Source organism: Octodon degus, unplaced genomic scaffold (assembly GCF_000260255.1).
Source record: "Octodon degus isolate 3935 unplaced genomic scaffold, OctDeg1.0 scaffold00007, whole genome shotgun sequence".
NCBI classification, from domain to species: domain Eukaryota; kingdom Metazoa; phylum Chordata; class Mammalia; order Rodentia; family Octodontidae; genus Octodon; species Octodon degus.
Genome location: NW_004524583.1, coordinates 31,966,298 through 31,976,768, shown reverse-complemented (window position 1 = coordinate 31,976,768; position 10,471 = coordinate 31,966,298). Strand labels below are relative to the sequence as shown.

Genomic DNA, 10,471 nt, shown 5'->3' with positions numbered 1-10,471 from the left:
AAAAAAAAAAAAAAAAAAAGGGCCAGGGAGATAGTTCAGTAGAATAAGCGCTGGCCTGGCGAGCGCAGGGTCCTGAGTTCAATCCCTGGTACCACCAAAAAAAAAAGTTATTTAATATCCAGGCATTTTTAAAATTTCTGTGGTTTCTCTTGTGATGGATTTCTAGTGTCAATATTGCTGTGATCTGGTAGTATACATGAAATTTATTCAACTCTTTTGTATTTTAAGCAGGTTTTACTAGAGGAGTATAGGTGTTTCGGTTTGGTGTTCTTTGGGTTTTGTTTTGTTTTTGTTCTTGTGTTTTTCGGTGTTTTGTTTTGTTTTGGTCTTTTTAAGACAGGGTCTTGCTATGTAGTTCAGGCTGGCCTTGAACATGCTACAGCCCAGGCTGGCCTCAAATTCCCAGTGATCCTCCTCAGCCTTCCAAGTGCTGGGATTATAGGAGAGAGTCACCAGACCAGGCCTTAAGCAGGTTTTATGAACTCATATGTGGTCTATTTTGGAGAAAGTCCAGTGTATTGATAAAAAGAATGTATATTCTGTTATACTAGGATAGAACCCTCTGTAGATACTTGTTACATCCTTTTTTTTTTTTTTTTTTTTTTCCTGTTTTTGGAGATGTGGTTTAGTGCTGATATTTCTTTGCTATTTTATTGTTTGTTTAGTTGATCTATTTGTGACAGTGAGGTATTAGGGTCACCTAGTATAAATGTATTGATTTTTATTTGATCTTTTATGTCCTATAACAATCATAGTGAACCTTATAATAAAAATTTTCAGTAGAGTCCAGTTGTGATGGCACACGCCTGTAATCCCAGTGCTGGGGAGGCTGAAAACAGGAGGATCACTACGAGTCCAAGCTGCATAGTGAGACCCTGTACCTAAATATAAAAATAAAACTTTCAAAGATGCAAACAGCCCACTGCAGCATGCATGCTGTAAGTTCTGTGCCACTGTCCTACAGGGCTCATGAAGTTAGGGCACTCACGTTTGGTGCATGTGTATTTTCTGTTGCTATCTTTCCTGTTGAATTATTCCCTCAGGTAGTATGTAGTTACCTGCTTTGCCTTTTCTGGTCAGTTTTAGCTTGAAGTTTGATTTTTTAAAAAAATGAAATTGTTGCCCTTGCTTGCTTTTAGGTCCTGTACTATTTTCCTGTCCTTTGCTTTTTAGTCTGACTTTTTGCTCTTCTCTGACAGCTTTTTCATTCCCTTGTGTTTATTTCTGGGATTTCTTTTTTTTTTTTACTCTGATGTATCATTGGGAACTTCTTTTTTCATTATAGTTATTTGGTATTCTGGAAACCTTGCTTACCTGTATGTTGAGTTCTTTTCCCATACTTAGAAATTTTTCTGCTATGGGTTCTGTAAACATTGTTTCATTCTATATGTGCTGACTTCTGATTTCCCTTTAACTCCAGTTTGCCTGACAGGGTTCTTCTTAGTGTGGTCTAGTAGCTGTAGGATGAAGGTTTTTTGCTCTGTTACTGTTTTTAAGGATCCTGTTTGATTTAATTTTGTCCCCAATTTCTGAAACACTTTTCTCAGGTTGGTCTTTCTTCTGTTATATATTTAATCGAATTCTTCATCCTCAATATTTCTGTTTGGCACCTTTTCGTGAAGACTACTTTTTTTAGTAAAATTGTCATTCATGCTTTGTACAGTTGTGGTCAGCTCTTCTAAGTTTTTAGTTTCTTCCATAAGTACATTGGCCAGTTTGTTTCTTACGCTAGCTTATGTCATTCTTGAGCTTGATGAGTTTCTTTGCATCCTGTTTAACCATTTTGTGGAATTCAGGTATCTAGTGTTTGATTTCCTCTCTACTGATGCTCCTTGGTTTGCTTTGGAAGAGTTGGGAGTCTTTCAGGTCATCTTGTTGCTTTGTTTTTTCATGTTCCTATTGTATGTGTGTGCACACCAAAGTTGAAGTCAGAGTAAAAGGAATTTCTTGTTAGTATGAAGATCTTTTTAGTTAGGTTCTGCTTTTCAGTGATGTGATCGTAGCTTTATTTATCAAGCGGTTTTGTTTACTACTTAAGCCCACTCAGTGTAATTGGCTTGGGCCCTGTCAAGCAGTTACTCTGCTTCTGCCTTCTAAGGCCACCATGGCCTTGTTTCTTCTTCTGGACTGTGTCTGTAGTTTTGTTGGTGAAGTTGCCTCTCCAATTTTTTTTTTCTGTGTATTTAGTACAGGGTCTCACTACACAGATAGGACTTGTAGTGATTCTCCTGTTTTCAGCAACCCAAGTGCTGGGATAATGGGCATGTGCCACCATGCCCAGTCTCAGTTACTGTCTCAACGCATGCCGGGTGTGGGGCCAGCACAGCAGGCCTGGGAATCGAACCCCAGTCCCTGTGTCTGCCTAAACAGGCGCTTTAATCCACTGAGCCATCTAGCTGGCCCTCAGTTGCCTCTACCTGAAGTAATCTTTTTCTGTAGGAAAAATATCCTGAATATAGACTCTTTCTAGAGCATACTGTGTATACTGCTTTTATTCTATTCACTCTATTATACAGAAATGACCCTTTTATGAAAGGAAAGAGACAACTAAAGGTAAAGAAGTAGTCTTGCTAATTTCTGTACCCACTAGCGTTCATAATGCTCTGTGCTGATAGCATTAACAGTAGTACAGGACACAGTAAGTTCTCAGTTTTTACTGAACCAGGCAAAATTGAGATGGAGAGCACTTTAAAGATGGGAGGTAAGCCATGATAATTTAAGTTAATGTATATGAAACAACAGCAATGAGAAATAGAGAAATTTGAGTAAAAAAGCAAAGCCTAGAAGTATAAGTGGGAGAAATATCATACTTAGTTTGGGTTAGATGGTTATTTCTGAAAGTGACAACATGAGTAAGAGAGCACAGATTGAGGACTGGTGCTGGGGTCTACTCTCAATGGAGGGAGAAAGTAGAGGAGGCTCTCAAAAGAGGCACAGAGGTGCAGAAGAGAAGCCAGGCAAGGATTATGGGGAGGGAAGGGTCTAGAGAAGAAAAAGCGTACAGGAGAGAGCTGGAAACAGGGTATGGGTTTTGCAAAGCAGTTGAAGAGAATGAAGGATTTTCTGAACTTCACAAGTAAGTTGTATTTAGTGACCTTTGAAATTTCTAGTAGGATGGAGATTTCTTTTTTAAAAAAAATCAGGCTGAAAGACAAAATAAGTTTGTGTATTTCCAGTCTTTATTTTACAAAAATACACCCATTATATGTGTTCAATTAGGACTTTTCAGGCCACTGGTAATTATTACTTATTCATTGAGAAGCAGCAATCAAGATGCCTTTTTTTTTCCAAATTAATTTTAGAGCTATTATGTTAGCCATTTTCAGAAATGTTCCAGCCATGAAACTGTTTCCTTAAGTTCTTGTGTAGAATCCCAACATGTACATCAAATAAAGTGGGACTGGTCTATTGTAACTGTAATTGGGACCTTGACCTCTCCTGAGAGTTATGTCCTGTCTTCCATTTTCTTTTTCTTTCCCTTCAAGTAACCAGTGGAAACTGGACATTGTGGGAATAGTTTGAAGCATAGTTTGAGAATTACTAATATGTAATACTTCACATAAAAGCCGATAGCAGGGCTGGTGAGATGGCTCAGTGGTCTAAAGCACCTACTTAGAACAAGCTTAGCAAAGCACAGGGACCACGGTTCAATCCCCCAGCACCACATGCCAGCCAGCCCCGCCCCCTGGTGGGCTGAGCTGGCAACACACACACACACACACACACACACACACACATAAATAAATAAATATTTAAAAAAAAATAAATAAAAAATAAAAGCCGATAGCAAACTATTTGCCTACTGAAATGACAAGATATTAACCACTTGATATTTATAGTCTCTTACCTGCAACAGAACAGTACAATAATGAATAGCTGTGTAGAAGGCAAGTAAACGTGTGCTAGACCTATTAGAGGTTGGGGTCTTCCTTTATTAAGGGAAATTGGCAAAGTGATTGCTTCGTCAGCTGGAAAATAAACTACGGTTAAATCTACAGTCTCTTCCAACACTGATTCCCTGCACCACCATGCCCAGTCTCAATTGCTGTCTCAGTGCACCCCAGGGGCAGGGCAGGCCCAGAGATCGAACACCTAATCCACTGAGCCATTTGGCCACATAAATGTAAATGAGACTTACATGAAGTGAACCAAAGCCAGGTCACTCTAGCTTCCTCAAAGACCTTTAACTTCTGAGCCAGCTCCTTAAAGATAGGTAGATTTTAACCATAGGCAAACAGAGGAAGTTCCTTCTTTCTGGCCAGACTAGGAGCATGTACAGAGGATCTGGAGCTGAGAGAAGGGGTGCTTTGTTTGGAGGACTGAAAGTAGTTTAATGTGTCTGGAGCTTAGTATGTGAATGGCAACTGGTGAGAGAAACCAGATGAAAAAAAAAAACAACAAAAACACTGTTTGCCACATTGAGCAATTTGGACTTGATCTGGAAAGTGTTCTGAGGCGAGTAGAATACTTTTACCCCTAGTACTGGGGATTTAAACCCAGGTCCTTCACACGGAACTGCATCCCCAGCACTTTTTTTTATTATTTTGAGGCAGGGTTTCACCAAGTCATTAAGTTGCCCAGGCTGGGCTCCACCTTGAATCTTGCTGTTTCACCCTTCCTGAATGCTATGTGTAGTACCACAGGAGAGCTACTACCAAAGTAGATATTTACACAGGCCAGCCAGTTTTACCACACAACCATATGTCACCATGCCCAGCTCTGCATGAAGGACTTTAGAGTAGATGTGTGGTCAGATTTATGTTTTATAGGAAGCACTGTAGCAGTAGTCAGAACAGATTAGAATGGAATACTATTGGAAGCAGAGACCAAGAAATGGGCTTTTGGAGTAATTTAAACTTGATCTAAATTTGTTTATCTGTTTCAAGCTAGTGAGCTCGGTATAGAGAGAGGGTCTGAATTCAAGAGATAACTGGAGTTACAGACTAGAGAAAGGTGGAGGGAGGATTCTAGGTGACTGGCTTGGCCAAGTGGTAAGGTTGTGATAGGTAGCAGTTGTCTTGGCTAAGAGAAGGAAATGAAGAATTATATATAGTTCTGGTCAGTGGTGCCAGCTTAAGGGAGGTTATAGATGCTTTGTATTTTTTTTCTGCTCATGGGTGGTATATTTTTTTCTTTAGGTGATGCTGCAAATTACACGCAGGGCCTCATGCATGCTGGACAACTGCTTTACTTCTGAGCCTGGCCCCAGCCTCTGTGTATTCAGCATTTTTCAAATGTGATTTGAAAGAGTGTAATGGGATATATTTTCAAGGAAGGTTATGAAATTCTTTTTGTGTTTTGTTGTTGTTGTGGTTTTTTGGTTTTTTGACAGAACCAGGGCCCTTGCGCGTGCCAGGAAGCTCTTATTCTACTGAGCCATCTCCCCAGCCCTGAAATTCTTTTTGAAGGTCTGTTAGATAAAGGTACTGTCACTGGGCTTGCAAGATAGATCAGCAGACTAAGCATCTAGTGACACACGCCTGTAATCCCAGTGCTGAGGAGGCTGAGAACAGGAGATCACTACAAGTCCGAGCTGGGTAGTGAGACCCTGGACCAAATACATTTTTGAAAAAGTACTTTCATGTTAGGTTGTTTAGGAATAACAATCTGCTTTCATTCGTTTTTAGAAAAGAAGGGGCTTTTAACACTCCTGTCGAAAGTTTTACCTAAGATGTGTGCTAAGATTGTCTTACCTGTATAAGTTAGCTAATTTGGTGATAGTCTCCTGTGGTGTGCATTTTGAAGTACAAAGTGATTTTACTCAGAATGCAAACTTTGACTCTCACATCTTTTTCACTGGTGTCACATGGTAACTCATGCTTGTGACAGAGAAGATGGCTTATGCTTTTATTTTGCTACATCATTTTTCTAGAGTTAAGGTGGGGCCAATTGAGGGCTTAAAAGCTTCTGGAAAAGAATGCGCCATGCTTCTTAATATAAAATTGGGGACAATAGTTTTGAGGTTTGCTCTCTATATGGGCAGTTCTCTAATGTTTGCTCATCATTTCTTGACTGTTTTGTTGTTTTATCATCAGTTATTTCTCTATAGTTTCATAATCACTACTGAGTCTTTAATAGTATTCGAGAGATGTCTCTTCCAACAACAGAAACCTTACTGCAGTTTAATACTTTCTAAGAGTATTAATAGTTAATTATGAAACTTTGAACCTTGTTTATTTTTTTAGTTCAGTGTTCGATTTTCTTTCTTTCTTTCTTTCTTTCTTTCTTTCTTTCTTTCTTTCTTTCTTTCTTTCTTTCTTTCTTCTTTTATTTTGAAAAGTAAAAGCAAAGACAAACAGTAGAAACAAAGACAGAAATACGGGCCGGGGAGATGGCTCAGTAGAATAAATGCTTCCCTGGCAAGCGCAGGAGTCTGAGTTCAATCCCCAGTTCCGCAAAAAAACAAAAGAAAAAGAAATAGGACAATGTATAGCAGTACATATGCTGCAGATTTTCAGAACGAGAATAGCTAATTAACATTGGTTGTTATATTACCTAATTTTTTCCTTCAGATCTGTTGCTCAGATAAACAGAAATAGTTACACAAGATTGAACAATTAGTGTTTGCTTTCAAGAAACCTTAACTTTATTTTCTTCTTTTTTTAAAAAAATTATATTATTTTGAAGAGCAAAAACAAATAGAAAAAACAGGAACCGGGTAACATACAACAGTACATATGTTACAGATTTTCAGAACAAGAGTAGCTAACAATGGTTGTCATAGTGTCTGTTTTTATTGTCAAATCTGTTGCTCAGATTAACAGATAGTAATGCAAGATTGGGGAAATAATTGAATATTGTCACTTGCTTTCAAGAAATCTTAATTTTTTTCCTTGTCTTTTTTTGTTTTAATTTATTTTAAAGAGAATATGATAGGCCGGGGAGATGGCTCAGTGGAATAAGCGCTTCCTTGGCAAGTGCAAGGGCCTGAGTTCAATCCCCAGTTCCGCAAAAAAAAAAAAAAAAAAAGACTTTATTCATTGCTATTTATCAATAAAATTATAGGGGAAAAAAGAATATGATAATTGATAAGACATTAGAAACAATTCATATGTAGAAGACTAAGATAAGAGGTATTCAACCATGGATTTTGTATTACACATTGCTGTTCTTGATGTGGTTGCTCAGATCACAGATTATCAGCATACAGAGTTAGTCAAGGTGAAAATTCTAAACATTAACTGCTATTTTCAAAAAACTGATGGAAATTATGAGTACATATAGTATATACATACATATATAACATATATAAGTGTGTATATATATATACTTAGTATGTATATATACACTTGTATGTATGTATACTTGCATGTTTTTCCCTCCTTCCTTTTTTCCTATCTTTTCTCCTTTCTCTCATCTTCATTGTTTAATCCTTAAGTTCAGTTTCTTTCCATTTTACTGTATCTATTATACCTTTCAGGTTTTATTTATTCTTTGTTTCTTACACTAAGGGGACAATATGGTATTTACTCGTGTGGGTTTCATTTATTTCACTTCTTACTGTTTTTGCTTTTTTTAATTTTTTTCCTTTTTAGCAGAACTGGGGATTGAACTCAGGCCCTTGCACTTGCCAGGCAAACACTTATCCTACTGAGCTATCTCCCCGGCCCCTTTATTTCACTAATGAGTATACTCTCTGGTTGCATCCACTTATCTATAAAGGCTTTAAGTTTGTTTTTCTTTATAGCTGAGTAGTACTCCATTGTATAAAAGTACCACATCTTTTTCATCCATTCCTCAAGTGATGGGTATTTTGGTTATTTCCAAGATTTGACTATAACTAGAACAAATTGTGCTGCTATAAACATGGGTGCACATATATCACTATGGTATGCTGTTTTCAGTTCTTTTGGGAAAATACCCAGAAAGGGAATAGCTGGACTGAATGGGATTTCCAGTCCTAGTTTTTTGAAGAGTCCCCACACTGATTTCCATAGTGGTTGTAGCAGTCTGCATTCCCACCAGCAGTGGAGAAGGGTTCCTTTTTCCCCACAGCCTCTCCAGCATTTGTTATTAGTTGATTTCTTCATGATAGCCATTCTTTCTGGGGTAACATAGTGTCTCAGTCTTGTTTTAATCTGCATTTCTCAAATGACCAGTGCTGTGGAATGGTTTGAGTTTTTTTTCATGTATTTATTTGCCACTTGTATTTCTTCCTCTAAGAAGTATGTATTCATCTTAGACACCTATCTTTAAATTTTGGGGGCTGATTTTTTTTTTTTAAGTTCTTTATATAATTTAGATAGAAGTCATTTGTCTGAGTGATTGTTGGTTATGATTTTTTTTCCCAATTTGTGTTTGTCTTTTCACTCTGTTGGTGATTTCTTTTGACATGCAGAAGCGTCTCAATAAGATGAGATCCCAGTTATTGATTGTTTGGAATATTTCCCGTGCAATTTGGTTTTTTGTTTATGCACTGTCAGCCTACTCCTACATCTTCAAGATTTCCACCTACTGTCTCTTCCAGGAGATGTAGTGTTGATGATTTAATGTTTAGATCTTTAATCCATTTTGACTTTAGTGCATGGAGATAGACCTGGGTCTAGTTTGAGTTTTCAGCATGTAGAGAGCCAGTTTTTCCATCATCATATGTTAAAGAGATAATCTTTTTCCAGTGCATATGTTTGGCCCCTTTGTCAAAGATAAGATGGCTGAGTGTGTTTGTAGTTATATTTGCATCTTCTAATCTGTTCCACTGATCCTCAACTCTGTTGTTGTTGTTGTTTTTTGGCCAGTACCATGCATGCTAATTTTATCACAGTAGCTTTGTAGTATAATTTTAAGTCAGGGGTTGTAATGCCTCTTGCCTTGCTTTTGTTGTCCAAGATTGCCTTTACCACTCTAGGTCTTTTTTGGTTCGAAATAAATTTTAAGAATATCTTTTCTAGATCTGTGAGATATGTTGATGGTATTTTGATAGGGATTGCATTATATCTGTATAACAATTGTATGGCCATTTTCACAATGTTCTTCCTATCCAGGAGCAAGGAATATCTTTCCATTTTCTGAAATCCTCTTCGATCTTGTTTTTTTTAGAGGGTTATAATTTTCACTGTATAGAGCTTTTACTTCCTTTGTTACATTAATTCCTAAGTATTTCATTCTTTTGGATGCTATTGTAAAGGATGCTATTTCTCTAATTTCTCTCTCAGTGAGTTTGTTATCTGTGTAGAGCAATGCTATTGATTTTTGGGTGTTAACTTTGTATCCTGCTATGCTACTGAATTTATTAATTCTAGAAACTTCTTGGTGAAGTATTTGGGGCTTCCAAATAGAGTATCATGTCATCTGCAAATAATGATAGTTTAACTTCTTCTTTACCTATTCTTATTCCTTTTATTTCTTGGTGAGTGGTTTTGGTTTTTTGTTTCTTTGTTTTTCTTTTGTATTTAGAATAGTGTCTACAGGGTCTCACTGCATAGATCCGGACTCATAGTGATCCTCCTGTTTACAGCCTCGCAAGTGCTAGGATTACAGGTGCGCACCACCGTGTGCAGTCTTACTCCTTTTATTTCTGCCTTTTGTCTAATGGCTCTTAACTAAAGGTCCAGAACTATATTGAATAGGACTGGTGATGGAGGACGTCCTTGTTTTGTACTTGATTTGAGAGTAAAAGCTTTCAGTTTTTCTCCATTTAGAATTATGTTGGCTGTTGATTTATCATAGATGGTTTTTATCAGGTTGAGGTATAGGCCATCTGTTCCAATTTTCTATAAGGCTTTGATCATGAATGAGAGTTGAACTTTGTCAAAAGCCTTTTCTGCATCTGTTGAGATGATCATGTTTTTTGTTTTGGCTCTCTTGATGTGGTGTATTACATTTATAGATTAGCGTATGTTGAACCATCCTTGCATCCCTGGGATGAACCCTACCTGGTCATAGTGCATAATCTTCTTGATGATTTGCTATATTCTATTTGCTAGTATTTTAGTGAGGATTTTTGCATCTATGTTCATGAGGGAGATTGGTCTGTAATTCTCTTTTTTGGTTGGATCTTTCTCCGGTTTCAGTATCAGTATACTTGCCTCCCGGAATGATTTTGAGAGTATTGCTTCCTTTTCAATTTCATTGAAGAGTTAGAGGAGTATTGGGATTAAATCTTCTTTGTTGGTAAGTTTTGGGTTTTTTTTTTTATTACATTTTCAATTTTGTTGGCTGATACTGGGTTATTCAGAGTTTTTATATCTTCTTGATTCAGTTTTGGCAATTTGCACTGGTCTTTGATTAGGATTCTATCCATTTCTTCTGTATCTTTGCTCCTGTGAGAATAAAAATTTTCAGAATAGCTATCGATGATCTAAAGTTCCGCAGGATCTGTACTAATTTCTCCCTTTTCATTCCTTATTGCTTGAATTTGAGTTTTTTCTTTCCTCTTTTTGAGAAGGCTGGCTAGGAGTTTATCAATTTTATTTAGGCTTTCAAAGAAACAGATTTTGGATTCATCAGTTCTTTGTATTTTTTTTCCTTTGTC

At 37.2% G+C, this 10,471-nt stretch overlaps 1 protein-coding gene across 10 annotated transcripts in view; it reads left to right on the top strand.

Annotated features, from left to right (window-relative positions):
• Numb (NUMB, endocytic adaptor protein) overlaps positions 1-10,471 on the top strand; it is a 181,099-nt gene that overhangs the window by 111,574 nt on the left and 59,054 nt on the right. The window contains exon 1 of one of the 10 annotated variants that reach the window (XM_004624845.2): positions 10,030-10,110. The exons of the other annotated variants lie outside the window; for them this stretch is intronic. The gene's annotated coding sequence lies outside the window, so the exon portion shown is untranslated. Of the gene's footprint in view, positions 1-10,029; positions 10,111-10,471 lie in introns of those variants that run through there. 10 annotated transcript variants of the gene reach the window in all.